This window comes from Prunus mume, linkage group LG6, assembly GCF_029339155.1.
Source record: "Prunus mume cultivar Tortuosa linkage group LG6, ASM2933915v1, whole genome shotgun sequence".
In the NCBI taxonomy this organism is placed as follows: Eukaryota; Viridiplantae; Streptophyta; class Magnoliopsida; order Rosales; family Rosaceae; genus Prunus; species Prunus mume.
In genome coordinates, this window is record NC_142703.1 from 6,373,967 (window position 1) to 6,380,345 (window position 6,379).

The window sequence follows — 6,379 nt, forward strand, 5'->3', positions numbered from 1 at the left end:
AGGAGAAGGTTAGAGAGAAGGTTGCTAGCATTCCTCTGATAATTGTATTAGGATATTACTTTCCCTTCATTTTTGTTATTGATGGGCCTAAAGCAGTTTCTATCTGGTTTGGTTTAACGTGCATCATTTTCAGGTCTAATTTTCTAGGCACCAAATTCATTATTTATGATACCCAGCCTCCCTACAACAGCGCTCAGCTTTACCCACCTGGCCAAAGCCGTCGGTTTTACTCTAAAAAGGTCTCTCCCAAGGTTCCTACTGGCAGCTACAACATCGCTCAGGTGACATATGAGTTAAATGTACTTGGCACTAGGGGGCCACGCAGGATGCACTGCAACATGCACTCAATCCCTGCCGCATCCCTTGAGCCTAGTGGCATTGTCCCTAGCCACCGAGCTTCTCCAGCGCTCCCTTGAGGACTCATTCCGGAGCATATCCTTCTCAAAATCAATTGATAATTCAACTGAGTTTAGCAGTGCTCGATTCTCTGATATAGTCGGGTCCCATTATGAAGATGAAGGAAAAGAGAGACCATTGATTCTTCGGAACAAGGCACCGGGATGGCATGAACAGTTGCAGTGTTGGTGCCTTAACTTCCGTGGAAGGGTAACATTTGCCTCTGTCAAGAACTTTCAGCTGATAGCAGCTACACAGTCAATTGCTGGTGCACCGACACCCTCGCCACCACCGCAGCCAATCCAATTTGACCATGACAAGATCCTCCTTCAGTTTGGTAAAGTTGGCAAGGATATGTTTACCATGGATTACCGGTATCCTTTGTCTGCATTTATCCTTTGTCTGCATTTCAGGCCTTTGCTATCTGCTTGAGCAGCTTTGACACCAAATTAGCATGTGAATAGAGGAGAGAAATTGTGGCAAGAAATAGAAAGTGTAGTTGGTAATTCTTTCTAGGCCTTTAAAATAGATTGTGGTTGTTGTATGATGTCACTGTTACAACTCATGCCAGACTGCATGTCCGTGCACACAGGCGCGTGCGGTGTAGATAAACAAACCGTTGAGATCCAACGGTTAACTTCAAACGAATGACAGATATTTTATTGTGATGGTTTTAATGGTAAAAACAATAGTAAATTTGGCTTACACCCTTCAAATTCAATTTGCCGTACCTAAAACCCTTCACTTTTTGTTCCTATAAATAATACCCAATTTGTATAAGTAAAAACCCATGACTAGGATCCAACTCAGCAAGTTACCTAATTAAGCATAAAATCTGATTTATTATATTTTTCAGATTCCAAAAATACCCCCAACTAAGCCATTATTGAAATTGGTACTTAGGTGACTAATGGTAAATTTAATTACACAAACAAGACAAAACAACACAGCAATCTTCACACATTTTAAACCTTGACCAAATACACATATGACTAGTCAACTGCTAGTCATGAACAATCACAATCAAGAGAACACACAGATCATGCCACAATGTACCTGCAACCCTAGAAGATTACTAGTGACAACCTAGGCACTCAGAAGGACCCCAATCTAGGCATCCCCTATGCTAGCAACAACTGTGGTGAAAGTGTGTGAAATCATCATAATCATGCAAACATCAAACAACAGATAAAGATGACTAGTTAACCACCAAGAACACAAACCCTGAAAAATTACAGATATGCAAAACAGATTTTGTTCACCCAGAAACCCACCATTGGGAAAATCTGGGAGTCATCAACCGACCAGGCACTCCACTAAGTAGAAAAAGATTCTTACAAAGGAAACACAACCAAGCTCAAGATGCACCTAGGTCTATTTAGGAATATGAGCAATACCTCCTTTGTGCAATCTTCTTCTCCAACTTAGCAAAACTTGAAGCTCAGTTCTTCATGGCAATGGCAGCTCCTTCTCCAGCTCGTTCATCCCATGGCACTAGCTTGCAAGCTCCAACACAGACCGAAACGAATATTTGGATTCAAAGGAGAATGACCAATTTCTTCAAGAAACCATACTCTTGAAGAAATCAGTCTTGAATCCAAGGATTAAAATATCGGCCGTGCAGATAATATCGGGCCTCCAATTTACAGATATTTCGGGGGATATATCGTTATCGTTTTAGGTATCGGGAAAAAATCAACAAAAAGGACAGATATAGGCATTGAAACACATAATCTTTGTGTAAAACTTTCATAGATGTTATATACATTATCAATGAATGTATTGAACAAATAAAACTGAAAATTTACTAATAATAAGACATACATTGATGAAATATAAGTGGTATGTAATGCGAATTAATGAAAAATTTGAAAATAAAATTTTGAGTAGAATGAATAAACCATGCATAAATCCATAGTTTGTTTAAACATTAGATTACAATTTAGATAAGTGTCCACCTACATAAATGAAGAGCTCCTATGAGGTTCAAACAATGAGGAACAACCATCCAGATTCATACAATAGTCATACCAAGTCATGTAACCCGAGCAGTTTGTAAGCCATGTTAGAACATGGGGCACATAAGTCTCTCTCGAGCTCCCTACTGTCCTCCCATATATGGGATAGTTAGGATTAACACAACTAGTAGGTCCATAATCTGTTTCATCATCTTGAGCTCCATAACTAGTTCCACTATAATCAGACATGACATAACCATAGCCATCATAAGATTCATTTGAGTTAGTACTAGGTCTAGTTTCTATGCTCATAGATCCAAAACTATTCCCCATGTCCTCTTCAGATGGATTGAAGGTATGTGGCCGGATCTGTACGATTCTTCATATTAATAAATTATAGGGTCGGGCAAGGATTAGCAATTTTTGGGTTTCAATTTGCTTCAATTGCCTTCAAAACTTCTGAATTTTTTTTGGGTTCTGTTATGGGTATCAGTGAAATATCGATATCGCAAAATATCGAAATATCGTGACTTATCGGAGATATATCGTCGATACATTGTGAAGATATGGCCTTAACCCCAAGAGTGATCGTGTCGATAGTTGAAAATACCGATATATCGGCGCGATATATCTGCATCGCCGATATTTCAATCCTTGCTTGAATCTGACCTAGATATAAATGAGAGATGATTTGAATAGCTAGATGCAGATTCGGGTTTTCAAAAGCAGTTTTTCAAAAGAAATCAATTGGAAAAACTCATAGATGAAAATATATGGTTCTCTCTTGAGGAAGAAGAGAAAGAAAGCAAAGCAATCTTTCCAAAACTTCCACGCAAAGAGACAACACCAAATGACCAAAAACGAAGCCTTTACACCAAAAAAATTCGTTAGGTCAGAAAACAAAGATGGCAGAGAGAGAGAGAAAGAGGAATAGGACAAAACAGTTTGTTATCTAGCTGGAAATCCAACAGAGCAAGGATGACTAGTCATCCGAGAAACGGATGACTAGTCATCATTTTTATGAAGACTGTTTTATGAAATGATATGCAATGCACTATACCTTTGTCAACTTGCTTGAACCTCCATAGAGCAGAAGTTAGAGAAGAGCACCAATAAAGGTTTTCCTTAATCTAAACTTGAGCTTGATAAATAACAAAACACATCCTATTACAAAGTTGTCAAGGGAAGCCAAAAGAAAATAGTAAAAACCATACATTAACAATTATTGCATTTTGTATATTAATGTAGAAATCAATATGGAAACCGTTTTTAATTGGATTGTATATAATGACATATGTTGAATTTGGAAAGATCTCCAAATGGTTGTAATTGATGTAGGAATTAACTTTGAAACATTTTAAAAAAAATTTAACAATAAATTCAAATTTGGGTAATCGGTTTGTTTAATAAAATGTTTATGTTATTTTCTTTTTATGAATTATACATGACTAATAATCCACTTTATAATTGTTTTTGAATAAAACTGTACATATTAATTATGTTGAAAAAATAATGTACCTATTTCTTGTTTGTGTTATGAAAAATATAATTTACCTAGTATGAAAAATAATGTACCTATACACATTTACAGGTATATTGTAAAATAATTTACCTGTGGGTAAATAATGTACCTATTTTTATATAAATTATTGTGTACCTATTTTTAATTATGAAAAATATACGCATAATTACAAAGTAACTGACTTTGTTTTTTTGTTTTTTGTGTAAATAATATACCTATATTTTATATGTATATATTTATATTATATTTTTCATAGGTACATTATTGGATATGTAATTTCCAGAATTTTGTTTTGTTTGCAATTTTAGGGGGCGAGATGTGAGAGGGAATGACAACTAAAAGAAATGGGGTGATTGATATGCTATTAATAGAGAGTATATTAATTACAATTATGGCAGTTAATGAAATGCTTGAAATAAATTATAAATAAAATATGAAGTTTAGTGGCAACGATGTAAAAACATGGAAATACTACGACCTCTTATATCCTACTGGTCATTTAAATTTGAAATTGGGTTTTACACATAGATTTATAGAGTGATGGGTATATGTCTAAGAAATAGAAAATGTAGGGATCTATATTGGACAAGCCCAATGATCCAAATTTAAATCCAGCGGTAAAAATAAAATAAAAATACAAAACATATTCAATCCCAAATTTCACCCCAAACTCTATAAATATCAAATACCAATCCATTTGTGAATTAATCCACACAAAATCAATTTCAATATATTTCACTGTCAAAGTTTCTTCAAATTTATTTTAATTTTCATTCTTTTTTTCATTTCCTTTGAATAGGGCTCCAAAAACATCCGAAAGAGGTTCCAATTGGAAGCACCAGGAAGATGAAGCTCTATGTAGAGCTTGAATTTCCATAACCGAAAATAAAAACACACATTCTGCTTCAGATTTCCATAACCCAAAAAAACAGAATCCACAATGTAGCGGACTTAGACTAGTTTTAATTTATTTTTTATGATACAAGTGATATTGGGGAGGGGAGATTTAAACACATGACCTCGAGTGTAGGGGTAACTGTTCTTAATCACTTGAGCTACAACAAGCCATTTGCTAACGAACTTGACTATTATATTCATTACATCGACGGCGATCCCTTCACTCAAAGGTCCATAGAGAGAATGGAGAAGGTTGCGAAGACTGGAAATCATATGGATGTTTAAATTTTCTAAGAAGATAAAGCTCTTTTCTCCTATGCTATGCACATAACGTGTCTTATTACAATGAAGGTTATTGGTGCTAAATGGAAAAAAAAAAGGTAGGGCCTATGCATTATGTAAGTAAATTATTCGATATTAAAGGGTTTAATAAATGTTATTCGAAATAATCATATTGGTCAAATTAATGGAAATCGTATCTAAAGTTTAATTTTAAGCTAATTGAAAAGGGAGCTGGGAGTATCCACAGACCAAAAAATCATCCCCTACTTTAGTTCAACAAATGAGTGATGAACCATAAAAAAAGAGAGAATATTTTTAAACCCAGATCATTACAAATAAAGGAAAAATCTCATAAAAAACATGATACACACAAGTTTATTTCGAAGATGTTGACTTCTTCTGAAACATACATAAAAGGAGGAAAAACAAAAAATACTCACACTGTCACACATAAAGGAAGAAGAAGAGGGAACCATAACTGAGAGCTATAGCAGCACACTCTTATTCTGACTGACCTTTCGAGCTATAGCAACAGCATAGAGCTCACAAATCATATCACTCAACGCGGGGAAGTCACTCGATCTTATCTTATAAAATAAAAAAGTATCCGCGCTGGCTGCCACCCCAAAAGAAGCGACGGACAATAGACCTTACCCTTGTAAACCTAGACTATAGTATCTCTAGCCTTCAAACTTTGGGAAAATCCAAACACACCCCGAATTGAAGATATAATCGGCTTCATTTCCTTTGAAATGTAATTCACACATTGGCGAAATCCACATACAAAGGAAATTGCGAGAGCCCAAACACAGAGACAGGAAGAAGGGCAACCACATAAATGAGGGACGTTGTCCACATCTTTTGATGATGAATCAAGAGCACAACAGCAGCAGTGAAGGTGAGCATGGTGGATACCAACGAGAAGAAGAGAAGGGCGAATCCTAAATGCAGCCTTAAGGGAAGAGAATGGTGAAAGTTTTTGTACTCAATCGGGGACGTCGAGGATAGAGAGAAAGCGTGCACAAAGAAGTCAATGAGAAGATGAGCGAGATAATGTCCGAAACGGCGAATGTGACAAAGAAAGTAGAATGCCCGAGAACAGGAACCCGTAGTTATTACTCCCGGAGCCGTAAAGGTACTGCAGATAGGCCACGGTGGCCACCAGTCGCCACGGTCGAGCACGCCAGGTGTCTCTTTATCCATCCTTTTGCCAATTTAAGATCATCTGCATGCTCCTTCTCAAGAGCTTCACATTATCGAAGCCCCGATTGTTCGTGCATGGCGTAATGACTTGGCATTATCTTTTCCACACGCTAGCCACAAA

General features: G+C 36.4%; 1 pseudogene; it reads left to right on the top strand.

Moving 5' to 3' along the window:
• The first annotated feature begins 215 nt into the window (after positions 1-215).
• On the top strand, positions 216-896 carry LOC148915966 (tubby-like F-box protein 14 pseudogene; annotated as a pseudogene).
• The last annotated feature ends 5,483 nt before the right edge of the window (positions 897-6,379 follow it).